General features: G+C 38.0%; 2 long non-coding RNA genes across 5 annotated transcripts in view; one reads left to right on the top strand and one right to left on the bottom strand.

Moving 5' to 3' along the window:
- The window catches only part of LOC111255283 (uncharacterized), a 58,105-nt gene extending 46,725 nt beyond the window's left edge, over positions 1-11,380 (top strand). The window contains exon 8 of the long non-coding RNA XR_015319709.1: positions 10,108-11,380. This is a non-coding gene — a long non-coding RNA (uncharacterized LOC111255283). The remainder of the gene's footprint in view (positions 1-10,107) is intronic.
- Positions 8,711-16,923, bottom strand: LOC111255282 (uncharacterized). 4 transcript variants are annotated; one of them, XR_015319697.1, is made up of 8 exons: positions 15,210-16,905; positions 14,499-14,732; positions 14,189-14,253; positions 13,593-13,933; positions 12,899-13,019; positions 11,378-11,456; positions 9,456-9,646; positions 8,711-9,115 (listed from the first exon to the last, which is right to left on the bottom strand). It is a non-coding gene; the product is annotated as an uncharacterized LOC111255282 (long non-coding RNA). The 4 variants fall into 4 exon arrangements; XR_015319699.1 differs by lacking the exon at positions 14,189-14,253 and having other exon boundaries at positions 8,712-9,115; positions 11,378-13,019; positions 15,210-16,923; XR_015319696.1 differs by lacking the exons at positions 8,711-9,115; positions 9,456-9,646; positions 11,378-11,456 and having other exon boundaries at positions 11,896-13,019.
- Between the last annotated feature and the right edge of the window lie 1,111 nt (positions 16,924-18,034).

Below are 18,034 nucleotides of genomic sequence, written 5' to 3'. Positions count from 1 at the left end.
CCACAGATAATGATACATATAGATTTAATGCCTTAATTTTATACATGTATCATTATCGTATATTAATCAACTTTCAACGTCCATGATCATCTGCTTTTTCGTTGTCTTTCTTCTGTAGCCAGCGTCTTCTGAATGCTTTCAAACTATTTGGTAATATGTGCTTGGGTTTTTAGCGATGCCATAGCTACTTTTCGTCGGTCTTTGTCGTAATTAGTTGACCGCTACAGGGGGCATTCTCCACGTCGAAATTTCCGGGGTAAAAGCAACAGAACCATCTGTGAGTCGTTTTTTTTTCCAGAAACGCTAGACTATTTTGACTAGATACTGCATAGTTTTTTTTTTTTATGAGTCTGGGCAACGTCTGTGTTCTTATCATAATAAAATGTGAAATAGCAATTTTTCCAAAAAATTTTCAAGGTACTCGAACCCAAGTTCGAATACAAACATTTCAACTATTTTAGCATATACATTACTGCTAGAACTCGGCTTTAAAATGGCTTTAAAACGCTGACTCAATATGTGGAGATATTACGTCGGAAAACCTTTAGTTTACTAAAAAGTTCGGTGCATATGTATGCTAGCTTGATTTTCTATAGGATTATAAAAAGCAGCTTTAACAAGGAAACAAAAACAAGACTTCGATTAATCATCTCCGTTTTAGATGGCACACTCGAACTGCTTTGAAGCTGTCATTGAAGTCGGCCTTCGCATGTCTTTTTTCGTCACTTCGGTGTTGCTATATCGGTTTGTTACCCGTAAACCTACTGACAAAGCTATTCTATGTGTAGTTTATCTAGCACAGTCGGGCCTTTGCTACTGTAACTCATTGATACCGGAATAACGTAATGATAAATAAGCTTGATTTGAAATGGTCTTAGCAATTGTACAACGCAGTAACCTGAAATTGATCAAGCCATTTTGGCTTGTTTAGCCAGAGGTAAAAATCAGTCAATCATTGACAAATTGTCATAAATTGATTAATCTGATTTTTACATAGGAAGATCAGACTCATTTTATTTTTAGACTTCGCCTGCGTTGTATCTTTGATATGGGCCAAATCGATATGCACAGTCTCCTTTGGTCCATGCTCTAAACTAGAGTCAAGACGCAGCCTTCCCAATTTAACCGAATATTATATTCTATATATATAATACCATTAACGTTTTGTAATTCTCTTAATTTTCTATGTATGCAGGTTGGTAATTCACAATATATATATATACATATGTATATATATATATATCTATATATATATATATAACGTGATCCCCTTAAAACGACGCAAAATAACATTAGAAGTTCACGATTATTTTATTCGAAAATAAGTTATAACTAGAAAGATTTCGTTGAATAATGCTAGTGTTATTTATATAATATATTTTATCTAACGACCTGCATTGCTGTTAACAATAAAATTATATTTTGATATAATTACCGGATTTAGTATTTCTAAAGAAATGAGTGATCAACTGTGATTGCTAGGGTCGCTCACACTGCAAGCTAATGAGGATCCCATTTACCAATATATCTTCTCCCTGGATGAGCTATACTCACGTCCGATATGTATTACAAATAGATATCTATACATACACACAATATTATGTAATATATGTATATATTATGTAGATTGTAACATATCCCGACCTCATATACTATTGCAAAAAGGTGAGAGTCTGAAAAGCTTAATCCACGTCCCCTGGCGATTTTTAGGATCAGTTGTGTACGTACTGCGTTAATTTCTAGGTCATTTTACAAATGATCTTCTTCGATCTCTGGACATATAGGATTAGGCTGAACACTGTAAAGCACGGGTATTGATATAATACTTGCAGATTCTATGTCTTTCGGAGTTTTACGGAATTTTCTTGATATTCAAGAAATTTAACTTTTTTGAGGAAATACAGTTTCATATTTAAAAAGACTATCTTAAAATTAAGATTTCCTTAATACTGTCGCTTTGCGAGTCTAGTAATTGTCATTTTGGTATATAATAAGCTGCCCCAGCGGGGTAAAAGCCCCCAGTTAGAGTACGTCTATTTTATAAATATAATTTTAGCTTAACATTAACAGAGAAACGATTCTTTATACCGCTATCCGTAAAGAACGTTGCTAAGTGGTAAACCATTACAGCTAATATTACCTTAAATGGAAACACTCACAGATTACGCTAGATTTATTAAGACCACACTATCACATCACATAATATAATTCAGAAACCTAGGTCCAAGGAAGTCTTGGAAAGATACAACCTTCTTTTCCTGATTTCTTGGCACTAGAATCACAATATCTATGTTTAATAATATTGTAGAAATTACCTGTACACAGATTTAAGTCGTAGCCAAGTGCCCCAAGGGTACAATACTCAGGCCTTATAGACAAGGAAGCCTCTGGTAAGATCCACTTGTCGCACTATCTTGTAATCGATTTAGGTATAGAATTACTGATTTTTGTGTAATAAACATTACCACAATCGGGTTGGTTTCAAGGATTTATTTAATTTATTTTCACGGCACAAACTCTCTTTGCTTTTTTTAGCTTATCAAATTTATCTTTCAAAAAGCTATGCAGTCTATCTTCATGTCGTTCATGCGGTGATTTGACCAGTGTGTATATAAATGAACCGCCTCGATTCAGGCCTTACTGTGTAACAAAAACAATTTCAATTGCCGCTGCTGTATAGCTGTTAGAGTGCACCCACCGTAACGGAGGTCACTGGGGTAAGTAATATTAAATAAAAGTGAGAACTATTAGCCCAAATACTACACGCGCAAGAATTATAAATAATTCTTGCACATGTAGCAAAAACTAGACACATTATGCTTCCGTCCGCAGAACGCTTACATCTAACTCATATATACTTAAATGCACGTAATCTGACATATATAGCACACATATCATATAAATTTACCATATTTTATATTTATTAGTCTAGAGCATAAAACACAAACAAGTTACCAAACAACTTTCGCAAAAGACTATTTGATAACAATTTCTGAACCAAAGACTGATAGAAACTTCCACCACTGGCTCCGCCAACGTACGTGTTAAGGTCTGTCTGCGCTACTCCAGTCTTTTCCATGGGCGCGAGTTTGACATCTAGTGGATTCTCTCTAAACTTCAGCCACTGAAGTTCCGCTAGAACTGATATGCTATAGTTTAGGCACGTACCGAAGCGTATTCAAATCACGCGCTGTGGCGTTGTACTGAGACCTGAGTATTACAGTTAACACTGCATTAGTTACGCACATTATGTAGCAGTCGTTTACAGTTTACGCACTGCTACATGAGGGGTAATCATCTGTGTAGCCTATTGGTGCGAGACACTCGGTACACACAGATGAAACTCGTCTGCATCAGCTAAGTATTTACTAAAGGATCGACTGAGCTGGTTGCTGGTTCTTCAAAACCAGTAGATGAAATAAGGGTGACGCGATCCAACATGAAAACAAACACTCATTAGCGTCTAATCAAGTAATTCAAGATAAAATCTTTTCGAAAACTGCAAATAGTCAATTTTTGGTTACGTTCAATAAGCAGGTGTTAAATACTGGAACATTTTTAGGTCTTTAAAACGGATTCATTGAAATCTCGTTGAGTTTCAGACCTGATGGATTATGTACAGGCAAGGACCATACTGGCTATGTCTATGTTTTATATCCGAGCGAGTTAATGAAACGTCTACTGAATGAATGCTTGTCTATAATGAATAGTCTTCCCTATGTAGAGTTTTAAGCAATTTTCGAATGAGGGCAAAGGCTGTCTTTGATCTAACACTGAAGTGAACGTTGCAATAATTATACGCAAGCTTTAGCCATAGTGAAATCTGAAAGGCCCAATGAGGTGCACATAAATAGCTTGAAAAAAATCTATACCATACGAGCTCTCGAGTTGAATAAATCAACCTTTGATTTCAAAAGCTCTAGACCCTACCGCAACGTGACAACATTAAATAATCTTTTCAATTTCAGCAGAGCACAGAAGTGATAGCGATCTTTATTTGGAAAAACAGTGTAATCAGATGGCCTTGCGAACCTGCGAAGTTCGAACGAAAAAAATATCCATAATATTTTTCAATGTATGGTACCATGTCTGCGGCACGGGGGCCTGTTGGTACCTGCTTGATTTATTAATGGAAATTATTTAGCCTGAGCAAAAAAATACTCAAAAACAGTGATTATAATTTCAACATCTTCATGTTCAACTACTCATAGCTAAAAAGATTAGTTTTATCACTCATAGTTAAGAATCTATACAAAATAGTAATTGATTCAAAGACGTATTAAACAGGTCAACAGATCGCTCCAGGCAACAATTGTTCAGCTCTATTTGCCTTTAAAGTTGCCCTCTATTTGGCCTTGAAAGCTACCGCAGTGCAAATAGTCGGCGTATAAAAAAGGCAATACACAGGGAACGATTCCTCCATCTAACAACAAAAAAAAATTCGTCTTTTTGTTATGATAGTAAACGTCGTAAGTCAGCCTAAATCTGAGAAATTTTGACCATTTCCTTAAAACGTATGATTTCCTTAGTAAATATTAAGGTCCATTAAAAGCGCTTGTTGAGATGTGGGCCTGATCCTTTCGATCAATTAATAAATGTTAGTAACGTGGTTTCTCATTAGAACATGCTTCCTCTTATTATATAAACATCCTGTAAATGGTGTCTTAATAGAACAACCTATAATAGATTAGGCATTGGGGAATTTGTAAGAGTATTTTTGGTGATCAGTCGATATATATGAAGAATTTGAGTACCGTTTCTCTCGAAAAATCGATTTAGTACACGATAAACAACTCTATTTCGATGTGAAGACTTCATCTGTTATTATAATAAATGTGCCATTTTCAAACGCTTCGGGATTGTTATCTAAAGTACAATTTTCGTAATTAGAAGTATAACAAATTAAAAATACTTCATAGCCTCATTTTCTTGATACATTCAATAAAAACAATAAAACTAATAATAAAATTGTAAGCAACTATTATTTCTCTGTCAAAAGAGTCGTCCATCGAATTACCATAAAAATAAGTTCAACGATAAGGAACGTCTTAATCTACGTGCTCATTAGACCTAGTCTTCGTCCGTGTAACGCTATAAAAACAGTTTTCATGATACTAAGATCCCGTTCCCATCGTAAATTCGCACTCTAAACGCAACTTCAAATGAATACTTTTACCAGCCTGAATGTAAATTTTAACTTTACGAACTGTTGTTAAGTAGGGTAGAAAAAGCTAGCTGTCAAACGGAAGCTTTTAAAGTTGTATGTGGAAATGATGTTATCTGTAATCTGCTTTGAAGAACAAGGCTGAGTCTTCAGGAAACTTAAATAGACAACTTGGCGGTTATGTAACGAAGGGTATTAAAACTTAACGCGGTAAGTGAGAATCTTACCGAACCAAAATGCCCTATTTTTCTTGCAAATACAAAACACGGTCAAATTGAAAACAGCTGTTCGTTTGAGTCAGAACTTGGTTATTATTTTTCATTATAACTTGTAATCGGTAATTAAGACCGTTTACAAGACACCCCTGCTCTGTATGTGTGTGCATTTTGTTCTTATAATTATAAGAGATTATTAGTTAATGAGATGGGAGGTAATTTACTTTACGTGTTATTACCAACAATATTTAGCTTAAAGTTAATAATGGCACCAAATGTTCCTCTTGATATTTTGTTTTTTCGAATTCGCCTCGTATTACGAAACAACCGAGTGACTTGGGTCGCGTTTCCCTGCACTCAAGGCAGTATCATCCGCTGCGCCCGCCGCTGCCGATTCCAAAGACGGTCATCATCAAAGCTAATATCCAGTTCCGGTACGTTCCTACCGTGTGTGCACTTCGATAGGAGCATGGTTTATAAGTGACCTCTCGGTAGAGGCGCACAGAGTTTCAACTTCGTAATGCGCAGCTATCCTATAAAGAAACCGTGCCGTTATCACTATCTACCTATCACTTCGAAGAAAAAAATTGGTTCTAAGCCTAAACGTAAAGTTAAAACGAACAGTACGATGACGTCTAAGGAACTCCATCCATAAATTCGTTTCTTTTTCTTCAAGTCATCGTTTTCAACACAAAATATTACTGACAGTTACGTGTGAACACACATACTGTATGTACATTGTTATATACACATATTGCAATGTGTCTTTAGTTGGGCAGGACTGGTTCTGCTGAGCACTACACTTCGCTGTAAATAGAATTCATTTTATAATGAAGTATCTATGTCAGCTCGTTCATCAGGGTTAGCGGGCTAGATGCCCTCGTCCCTTGACCACCGCCTCTTCTGCGGTGCGACGACTGCATCCCTATCTCAGTTCGGAAGTGACTTTTTTGACCACAAATTTTGGTAATCAATACCTCGGCAAAGTCGGATTAACGATCCAAGCCGTTCTGGCAGCTGTACTTGATTGTTTGTGATTGACAAAGGGGCTACTGCGAATTTCTTAGGTAACTCGTTCACTTTTGTATTCTGCGTTTCTGAAAGACAAGCAGAGTCCTTGCTTGTCTCCAACTGCTAGTTGGCGGCTGCATTACGAACGTTCAAAATGGCTTATCTGAGTTGATATATATATAGTTCGCGCAAACTCCATCACTACAGTGGTGTTCCGGAACTTAGGAAGCGGGCTCTTCTTTCTGGGCAGTATCGCGCCTTAATTTAATGATGCTTTAGAATCACTTGGATGAGATGAAGATTTGAAAACACCAGTGGTTCGGCTTGCCGCAAAAGCGCCGGACGTAACCCCGTGAGCCGAAGCGATAAAGCGTATCCCTCACAACCATCCAATATTTTCGAAGCAAGCTTACTACTGGGACCAATGAAAATACCCTTTCTGGCTTACCGTTACAGCTGCCGTGAGAATGGCATCCTAACGAAGACCCTCGGTTGACACATGCACCTCACAATCGGACAGCGCCAACATAACGTGAGGCTAAAAACCTGGCTTCTAATGTTTTTGAGCGCACTGCTCCGAGGCGGCGACACTTCATCCGCCATACCTTCTTGACATTTTGTCAGGTCGAGTCCTTTTTGGGATATAGGTCTTTAGCAAGTAGTCCCGTGTACGAGAAATTCCGCGCACAAATTCATCCGTGTTGCTGTGAAAACGTTTGCAAAAGCGACAGACTTCATTATCGTACGTGTGTTAGAGATACTAACCTAATCAAGTGATTTTCGCCTAACCTGCAAATTTACAGATGCTTCTTCACAAATTCTAGTGAGGCGACCTGACCTTTCCCGTGAAAGCTACTCCACGTGTAGTTGAGTTCCCGCCTTACGTTAGTTTTTATTCCGTTGCGATCGCGTCATTCCAATACGGCTCAGGTGTATTTTGACTGAGCACTTCCTGGTTTTCGGAACACCGTTCTTGGACGATTCGATGCTCTATCTACCATTTATAGGTAGATTGTATTATTACAACGTAGGATTGAATGCATCTACTCACGAGAAACTTACAGATCACTTATGAGCCTAAGCTTAAATTTTTTATTGTTGATTTATTTTGTTGGTTGTCATTTTGATGGGAACAAGTCATCTGGGTCACTTACTTTTAGGTATTAAAGCTTACCAGTGCTGAGGGCCTAACTGGAGTGGGTCTAGCTGAACTTATTCAAAGCTGCTACCATACGCGCCGCTGTTAACGTTATTTTTCAACTTTTTATTTTCTCTTCGTTCCTAGTTTTCGTGATTATTAACATATGGACGCTGAGAATTGAACCATCTCAGTAGTGTATACGTTAATTATAGTTAACATGGCAATGCGCTCGAAGCAGACCATGCCGCCCTGTGTCCTGTTTTGTTTGGGAGCCGTGTCAGGTTGACTTGGCTAATGCCCACTTACAGGATTGCTGTCGTGTAAATACCCACTTGCTTGGCACTTTTTACAGACCCCGTTAAAGGGTTACACCAATAGCTTCACGCAGTAAGCCATGAATGCTAAGCGATACCTATAGTCAATAGGATGATGCTGAATAGATTGACAGCTCTGTTGAAAGATGCTTGCAGTTCGGGTTACCTAGTAATGATCAGTATTCCGTGACATGATCCAACGTAACCATTTCATTAAGCGTCATGGCTAATATTGTTCATCTGTACCCATAATATAGGATCCATGATACCACACTTCTCACCTAATAACAATGGGATTAAGTCAGTTTAGCTTACGTAAAGTGTGACATTTTTGAGCACCTAATGATGAAGCTATGCAAGCTCATATAGATGACGTATAAGCCTGTATGCTCAACACATTGTCGTCTTGGTTTTAGCATGAGACACCTTAGTGATTTCCATTAGTAATAAAGAGAGACATAATTGGCTTAAACGCATTGTGTGAGAACTTACATACGCAGGAATCAGTCAAACCAAAGCTTTCGATCCGGCCCCCTTCATACCGTTCCTTGTCAGCTTCAGCGTATCCGACAACCGATCAGCGACGTCTCATTATCAAGAAAGAATATTGACTTACCTTTCAATCATGTGCATATATATATATTATTTCTTGAAGGGTTATTTCCAACAGGATTGTATTGCCCCGACCCTTGAACCAAGTAAACGTCGTTGGGTCAATGATATCCTATAGTGTTTTTCGATCATTTAGCGGTAAGTTAAACGACGAGGTTAAATAATTTTAACATGTGATATGAAAACTGTGTAGCAATATAGCGAAACGAAGGAAATAAATGTTGTCCATGCCGTTAACAAACAATGGGTAAAGTCACTTAACATACCATATGAAAGTGTTCATACATAATAAATATAACTGGGCTCTATATATAGATATATATTATTTACAGGTTGACATTGATGGTATAGAGCCTTTTGTTTACTTCGACTAATCTTTGCTCTGTAGTGTATGATGAAACCATAATTATTAGCGCTGATGGGGTGTTGCTAATTAACAAGAATCTATGACCAATAAAAAAAAGTTGAGGCTTTAGCTGTGTATTCAGGATATTACCCTCGAAGCCTTGGAAATGTTGAGGCGTCTACATAAGTTTGTTTAAAGTAATTCTAAATTATTACATTTGTATGTATGTATATACAGTTTTAAGTTAAAGTTGGACACCACTGAGTTTAAGTTTCGACGTTGGCATTCTCCTTTTTATTTCGAGGACATCTTCTGCAACACCGGAGAAGTTAACAAGAAAACAAAGCAGTTATGTCAAACCTTCTAATAACGCTAAAAAGCAAGAAAACCAAAAAAACACTAAGAAAGACTAGAAAATATTTATGGTTCATCGATCTTGTAAGATCGTCTTGAATCTAAAATGATTTACCTATTGCATTACGTTATTAAATATTAGACATGCACAATAATATACTTATAATAAAGTTAAACGTAAGTTTAGTTAGGGTAAACGGGGTTCAATTAAAAACAGAACTGTTTCCCATCAACAGTTCGAACAGGCGCAGATTGAAGGGGGCACCCACTTTTTGTCCACCTGTCAACTCAGCTTTACCTTTCTCGCTAAAGACCACGTTTTTCATTTGACAGCAATCCTAAGTTTGCGCCGGCCCTAGCGGATACATGAAAGACCGTTCAACAGCATAACGGGTGATCATTTTCCCGTTTGTTTTTCTTGGTCTCGACAAAAACTGCATCCATGGGATGTGTACAGGGTTTTGTACTCAAATAGGCGCCAACAAGACCCTAGAATCGTAAAAATTTATAGGACGTTGCTCTTAATCTGAGTATCCCAAAATAATCAAGAAGTATATTAAGGTATAGGGTATGACAATTTACTACGTTTCTTTATCAGTCATTGAAAGATTTTATGGAATTGGCACATTCAGCTGCATTATAAAAAAAACTTGCTTTCCTAACTAATGACACAGCTAGAAAGTAAACGAGTTATTTGTCGGGTATTGTAAGTAATTTGTCAGTTATAGTACTTAAATACACCATCGGATTGATTGATATTTCTGAGTGATTTTTTTATTATACAGCTTAGTATAAAAATAAATGATATATATATATATATATATATATATATATATATATATATATATATATATATATGAGAACGTCAAATAGAATCCCTCCGCAATCACCCAGTAACACGGTGTGCATGGGTGCATAAATTAACACAAGCGCCCTGCTTTTTTTTTTAGATTTATCACTATAATACAGAGCGGTGTCATCATCATAACCAGAAATTAAAAAGGGAGCGTCGCAAGAAGGGCTTCGGTATTTCTGCCTGGTGCGGCGTTCTGCGGGAGCCTCAGATCGTCCTCAACAAGATCTAGCAGACGAAAGATGTACAAAGACGCGGATCGTCCTAACGATGAACTACAGCCCGTCACTTCGAACTCAACTCCCGCCATACAGAACTCTGCTAAGGAGGATGTTTTTAACGCTTTCAATACCCATAGCATTTTACCTTTTGCTATCCCACGAAAGTCCGCACGTAGTTAGTCGTACCGACGAGCCGCTTGCATACATGATGATCATCATGGTGCATATTATCATACAAGTATTGAATCAACATTATTACTAATATCTATAATCACAACCTATGACCCCTTTCCCTGGGAAAAGCCTCTGTTACCGGCGATTGCCCAGTATCGAATTTGGTGTTTTCCTGATGTAAATTAAATGGCTTAAAGTAATAACCGACACCATGGTCCGAAAGTTCTCACGAATATTTTGTTCTGCTCTTAATGATGAAATAACTGATATTTATTATGGAATTGTTATTTCGTATGTTTTACCAAACATCTTTAGATGTCTTGAGTTCATAAATCAAAAATAGTTCCAAATGCTTAACGCAGCCATGCATAGGCTTCCTCTTATAAGATCAATATCTTATGTCTAAAAATCATTTCATTAACCTAGAGGTAACTTAGAACTTTTGTATACGACAAAGAGAAGGTAATGATTTTGACAACAATAAACCTGCAGACGGACAGTATTCTATCGATGGATAATTACTACAGCGGTATAACAAGCATGAGCAAAAAACTAGTATATTAATTAACCATGACGTTCGAACGTACAGTGAGCAAATCCACGTCACTGAAAGGATAATGAGCCTGGATTTTAGTAACAGGCATCTTTAGGACCCATTTTATAAACTACGATGCACCCCAGTTGGAGCTGCCTGTACGTAAAGTAATAGTTCTATGAATATCAATAATAGAATATAACCCCATATTTGTTCTACCGCTGATTAGTTCAGCTAATCTGATCTGCCCATGTCACATCTGCCCACGTTGCAGACGCCCTGCCTTATCTATCCTATTTTACCATAGGAACGATAGTGTTTTTGCAATGCTACATTACCCCATCGACTTTACCTATCTAATTTGATTAATAATAATTCGCAATCTAATATCAGCTATGGTACGGTTTCAGACCTAAGTATACTGTAAAAGTATGTACCTCTTTTTCCATGGAGATCGGACTGCACTTCTAGACTTTTTCGGAATCTTGCTGCATCGAATCCACTATCCTGTTGCAGCTGTAGAGCGACAATAATTATTTTTTATAACGTAGCCAATCTATTTTTCTATTTATCCGAGCCCATGGAACAATGAGTTTACCATCTTATCCCACGAATCGTTTACAGGAGCCCGTCTTCTCTTTGCATTTAGGCCACTACCACAGAGCACGGGCCTTACTACCTTGAGAGATAACTGTTCTGGATTTAGAAATGTCAATATAAGCTTAAACGAATTTTACTCTATACGTAGAGTTAATCCCTGGCCTTGTAGTGCACCCCCAGTTGTGCGTAAGCCAAATTCTTCACTCGGATATCGTTAGTCCGGCTTTACGCTGTAACGTTCTTATCATAATATCGATGTGCTACCATAGACCTCTCGTTTTTTCATTACACATAATCCGTCTGCCAGCTTTAGCTTAATATAGATCTGATAAATTCACAACAATTTTCGTATAAACCATTATGTTACCCTTCGATGGCAAAAATCAGAAAGACTGCATTTTTATTTTGCACTTAATTTCAAAGAGTATAGAAAAACGAACATCTTTATATGAAAAACCTTTCAAAAATTATCAATCGTCCTAAAATTAAAATTCTAAAAATAATCATAACTTATCCAATATAACACTGAATTATAAGAGAAAGAAGTTGCTCCTTAAAAACTAAGTAAGGCAACTACTTTACGAAACAGTTTTCAGGATAAGAGATAGGTATTCAATTTTAGACGCGTATATTATGGATAAAAAAAAAAGCCAGGAGGTAGCTGTAAGATATATAATTCGATTTCAATCTTGACAATTTTTCTCTGCATTTACACGGCAAATCCTATATGAGAACGACAGAAGCTACGATTTTTCCACCCAAATCAATTTTTTAGTGTGACTTTCATGTGTAGAACTCGAGAAGCATGACAGTAGAACATTTTCGAGGTAAATCATTGGGATAAATTAGGACACGAATAATCAAAAATAAGAGGTACAGCGAACGGGGAATTGCTTCGAAAAATCAATTTCGAATAAAACATTAAGATCACGCTTTATCTTGCGCGTTTTTTGTCACATTGGGACATACGCACAAGATGCGTACCACGTGCAAAACGGAAAGCCCATCAAGATCGACTTGGATCGCTGCCGAGAATCGCTTATAGTCTGCCTGCTTTCTGTGGTCATCTGGATGTATTGGACGCGCCGTGGTTTTCTTCCAGCCAATAACGCGCCTTTATATATTCATAACATTCTTTATGCGTAAAACACCAGCTGCAATATCGTAGTCTTCCAGCTGACGCGAACTTCTCGTCGTGCAGAGCGTATTGTTTTTTTTCTTATGACGCTACTGTGTTATCAACAACGTTATTAAAAGTTTTCGTGGCTTGTTGCTCGTAAGAATTTATCCTGTACAACAGAAGACGTATTGAAAATCACTAATTGTTACAAATACAAGAATTATGTCTAGGAACTTACGATAACTTTGGCATTACTAGCTAGATGCGCCCAATAGCAAAATATATGATGAAAATGATCGTTTCGGTAGAGACGTGATCAAAAACGGATCATCATTGCCAAAAGTCACTGAATGCGCGAACTGAAAGAAGTCAATACAATGGACACTTTACTCTTTGTAACATTCACTGACGTACGTATGAGCGTAGTATTCGATCAATGTTAGCATAGAAAACTTATCTGTTGCTACATCTTAAGCATATACTTGAAAATGTAGCTAATTAAGTCACCTAGAATATTGGAGAATATATCTGACAGACAATACCGCTTGACTGGTACACTTTTATATTCCTTTTAATATTTAGGATTTTTTTTTCTTCCTCATGATTCTTTTAATATTTATTTATTTGAAAGCCTATTTTAGATTATTTAAATTCAAAATTAGTATGAAATAAATGAAAGTTTGCGCAGTTATTATAAAATTGCTTCCTGTAAACGTTGTCAGTGACATCTTGGGGGATCATAGCGCCATAGGAAGAACAAAACAAAATGTCGTGTTTACCAATATTAGTAGAAAAGTGAAACATTTATCTTGTGTCTGTAATTTATTCCTAAAGTCTACAGTACGGCGATACACGTTTTTTTTGTATTTCGTTATTTTCGAAAATCGAGTTCTGATAAAAGCCTTCCAGTATTTTATTTCCGGAACCGTTACCTGTGTTATTTTCCGTTTCGCGTTTCTCTTCATGCGTACATTCCTATATCGCGAAGTTAAATGCATTTCTCATTTCTACTAGCACGCTGCCACGGTCTCCTTCTAATCTGGCAGATGTCCGCGGTTATCGTAATTTCAGTCGTTACCTATTATCAGTTGAGATGTGTTCCTAAGTTTTCATCGCCACCGGTAATAACACCCCAGAATATCAGTGCTCGGTAATCCTTCCTCTATAAAACGCACAGAAGCTGACGTCGTTGATAATGACAGCAAACGCGTCGCCGTGACCCGTAATGTCAGTCTTACATGCCATTGACCGCATTCGTTCGAGAGATGAGATACTGTGAAAACAGGGACGAATCAGCGAGCGTCGATATCATCAGACGATTCAGAGCTTGGAATGAGCACATATTGGACTGCCTGAATGCTGAGAACTTCAAGAAACGTACATGAAGACTAGAAAACTTAATCTAGGAAACCTCTGACAGTTTTTTTGAATAGCTAAGTTAAGTGACCAACTAAATCGCTAAGTTCAGCGTTTTTCATATCGGCTATAGGTTAACCATCAGGCTGTTAAGACACGTTCCATGACAAACCGGGATCATCTGTTGTCTTCTTTACCGAGCAGTCCAGATAAGCTGTAGCGCCAAATGGTTGACAGCTAGGCAGACAAGAACGTACCAGGACAAAACAATTAATTTTGCATTTAGCTATGTCTTTTTTCTTGAAACCCACTTGGGGAAGAGGACAAAATAACTGTCGAACTATCTCGTATACACTCGTAAAGCTCGGCGATAAATAGATAAGCTGAAAATAATCGTTATTTGATGTTTGCGGCATTTCTAAGCTTTGATCGATTTGACAAAAGTAAGGAAGAAAAATGGAGAGAGACGTGTTTCCACTCACGCTTTTTTCCCTGTTGCGCAACCATGCATCTTTGGCGTTCAGCTTACTCACGGACGCATAGTTCCGAAGAACGCGACCAGCTGGCAGAGTTTTTATCTCGGACCAGAGCATATTATTAGGTGATTGAAAGATTGCCAGCGGTCGTTTCGCTCGTCTGGTACGTTTAGCAAGCAACCCAATTCGCTCATTATGGCTGATTCACTAGTTGTCATTCGCATCGATAGCTGCCCTGATCTGTAAAATTAATTGACTTTGTAGTACCATCTGGGCACATCATCCTGTCGCTTGCTTTAGAGCCGTTAGTAATATCCATTACCGAACGGAAGCCACGAGTTGCATTTGTGTATCGCAAACAATGCTCTGATTACTCGGATCTGTTCCGAGTTCCTTCAACTTACAATAACCTTAACCATTTTAAGCGTAGTGGCCATTTGGATGAATCGAAGTTATTATCCTTCTGTAGATGTAATGGTCGCATCAATCAATTGACAATATAACCATCTATTAAACTTAAGCTGGGTCAATATGAGAGACGTAATAATTTTTTGTCTATGAGAACATTACTGCGTAACTTGTTCAAAGATTCCCTTTCGTGTAATGTCATGCAGACCTATTATTTTCAGGAACTGTAGCAAGATATGTTATTTAGTTTCTAAGCTTATCGGCCATTTGCTCTTTGAGTATTACGTAATTTAATCAAAGCCACCTTACCTTAATTGGTTTATTTCTAAGTAGCTTGCGAAACGAACGCTTGATGGCGTCGTTGTTGACATCCGCACCGACAGTCTCTGTGAGCCACTAATTTTTAATAGTCCTTCTGTGGAAAGGCATTGTCGAAGTAATACTTCATTCGTCGACACCTTGTTGGCAATTTTTTTTGCTCAAGCTGTGATAATCCACCAAACAAATTACCAGACACGCACGCATATAACACAAATGCCAGGTACACATGTTGTACATCAGTATAGACAAAACAACAGATGGTTTAAAGAAGTTTACGGCGCATTCCGTGACAGTAGACGGACCCGTAGTCACGGTTTTCAATCTGCAGAAACATATTTATGCAATTAAAACATTGTTTATACAAGCTTTTTTCCACTATTCTAGTTGTTGACGCTGGGGAATGTCAGTAAACGTGAACCGCTACGAAGCAATCCTTTACTTAACGATACCCTGTTGGCAATTCTGCGCTCGAGCTGGCTAGGAGAGACCTTTTGTGAGAGGACTAGCAAAGTAGAAATTCGACCATTTAGGAGACGTCAAGTGAAGTCAACAGTTACTTTACAAACTTTCCAATGGAATCATCTAGGAGAGCTGTGCATACCTCAGTTTTGTAGGATTCAAACTTCTGGACGCTAAAGATGAGAAATTCAACGTTGAGACTAATGGATCGAAAAAAGCTTTTTACTATGTTTGGATATAGCAAAATTTGGTGTGTCGTTACTTCTGTAACGAGCTCAGCTTTTCGCAGAGATAATGACGGCCGAATACAACGAACTTCTAAGTTCGCAAAGTTAGTGGATAAATCTTTTACGCGTTTATGCTTTTAAGGTACCGGAAGTAGCAGAACGTTTTGCCGATCTGATTTCATGCGTGATGCGTTGCATAGCCCGACGGGTTTCTAGTCACTCCTATAATTCTCCTGCATCGTCTACTTTGAGTTTTTATCCCGTACATGTTATACGCGGTTATAGTATAAGCACCGGAGCGAGTAAACGAAAAGATACAGGAGATAGGGCAGTTAATGAGCGTCACGTTTAAAATAAAACAGAGTACACGGCTGTTGTTGGGGCTACGTTAATAAGACGGAGCGTCTGCTCGGCTGACTGTGTTTGTTATGAATTTACAGTCAGTTCTACATCCGAAACCGTGTCAGCCTTCGCTCGACTATGACTAACTTAAATTCTGTCAGGGCATACTGAACGACCCTGTGAAATACCTATTTTTACATCATACATTACCTGCGAAACTAGACTAGCTGATACGTAGAAGCGCGCAACGATCAGCAAATTCTTCTTTGTGTTGTAGTTTATATTTCGACAAAAATGGATTTCTGTCAAACGAGGCCTAATGAACGTGTACCTTATTCAGTAAGATTCCGGATACAGCAAACGATTGATTTAGTAACTAGTCAACTGAGTCATATTGGATTTGATTTTTGGCCTCACTCAGGTTTTTGTCCAAACATCTAAAGGCGACCTTTGGGTCTTCAAGCGCCCGCTCAAGCCAAGCAGCGTATGGCGTCTTCGCCAGCCGTACGTGATTGTGAATAGGCGTTTAGCTTCGAAAGGGAATTTACCAAAACTATGGCTATCCAGCGGTGAGCAGGCTACTTCTTTTTGTTTGTAGCTTCAGATCCGTCCGGATGCACCCAGATGCCTTCTGAAGTAAAAAAGGCTGAAATGGCCACACAATGATAGCAAGCAAGACAAAGTGGCAGGGGCGGTGTAAGTCAATATTGCCCCTGACTAAAACGATTGCCACAGCCAGTTTAGGTGGTCACGCCATTCGGGCCTTCGATGTAGTCTCGCGTGTAGCAGATACTAGAGCGTATGATAGTGTGGAAATCCTTAAAATAACGAGACATTCTGATTCCCCTGTGGTATTTCACAGTTTCAGATGCTTTCAGATCGAGCGCAGGCGAGTCTCTAAATGTAGAAGCACAAGTGTTCTTTTGAGGTTCACAAAAGTTCGAGTTTCTTTAACTTTTTCTAGAACGTACATGGCTTGACTAGTACTCGCGTCGACTTATTATGAGAAAAGGTCTGAACAACACTAACTTAACGTGATTATGTAAGGTAAAATAGCACTGGCATTTAAAACAGATGCTTCTCTATACGGCATACGACTCATTAAGTGTTTTTGCGTTCGGAGAGTCAGGAAACGGTTTCTTTAAGCTAGGATAGTATTCCGATGAGGACTTACTAGTACCGCCCTCGCAACCTTACTTTGAGTTACGGCTTCTACCGCATCGAAAGGGTTAAAAAGTTTCTTCCGCATGGAAGACACCAGATTTGCCTTTGATACCGCTCAGCATCAGCTAATCGAAAATGTGTACCATGCCAACCCCATCAATTTATATATAATAATTTTTTGTGATATCATTCTTCCCTGCTGTTCTGTGTGGTCAGTCACGCTTATCTTATGCGAAGTAATAACACGGTCTGCGCCGTCTTTAGATGAAGTCCAAGCATCAGATCAACGCATTACACTTAGCTTTTCCTAACGATTTTCACGGCCAAAATAAAAATATTGTGGCTCTTTTTTTTTAAATCAAACATTTGTGAAAAATGAGTATTACTGAATTAGTTACAGGGATCGTATTAACGAACTGGGCATACTATTGGCACTTTGTTCACCCGAACAAAAAGAACTATACACTGATATTTTTGTTTTTGTAATACGCTCTCAACTTTGTTTCGAGGCATTATGAAAGAGATCTTATCTGGGAGATCAGGCAGCTTATGTCCAAAACTTATTCTGGTACGGTATCATACCATATTTTTTGCGTTTTCATTTCTGTTAAATCAAGTGTT

Source organism: Varroa destructor, unplaced genomic scaffold (assembly GCF_002443255.2).
Source record: "Varroa destructor unplaced genomic scaffold, Vdes_3.0 BEIS01000001.1, whole genome shotgun sequence".
NCBI classification, from domain to species: Eukaryota; Metazoa; Arthropoda; class Arachnida; order Mesostigmata; family Varroidae; genus Varroa; species Varroa destructor.
This window is presented reverse-complemented; position numbering and strand designations above follow the sequence as displayed.